Here is a 520-nt window from a genome sequence, read left to right as displayed (position 1 = left end):
TTTTTTACTGAAGTTACAGTGATATTATTTCTATATTCTATTCCCCTTTAAGTTTTATATCTTTTTCTACACCAACAACTACTTCTGCTCCCAAGGGTCACCATTAGATTTTTGGTGATTTAGATTCAATCAACAATGTCAAATTAGATTCAATCAACAATGTCTAATATTATCACGCTGCACACAAGGTCAGCATTTTGTCTAGTTTGCATGTAATATTTTATATTTTGATATCATGGATATGGTTACAATATAGCAATGGGCATACGTTACCAAAATAATTTTGATGTTCTAAAATATTTTTGTAATAGCTAACTAAGCATAAAATATCTGAATTCATTTATATTTTACTGTGGCCCAGTTAATACTTTGAACACACACTCTTTAAATAATGAGCATTGTTAGCATTGATCATTTCTCTTATATTAATAAATATCCTTGGTTAATGTAATGAGCAAAAAGTCATGACATTCACTATTTTCATTCTACATCACAATACATGAGGAAAAAGGTCGTTTGA

Source organism: Echinops telfairi, unplaced genomic scaffold, assembly GCF_000313985.2.
Source record: "Echinops telfairi isolate 266 unplaced genomic scaffold, ASM31398v2 ScPeMD7_60;HRSCAF=208, whole genome shotgun sequence".
Taxonomy (NCBI): Eukaryota; Metazoa; Chordata; class Mammalia; order Afrosoricida; family Tenrecidae; genus Echinops; species Echinops telfairi.
This window is presented reverse-complemented; position numbering follows the sequence as displayed.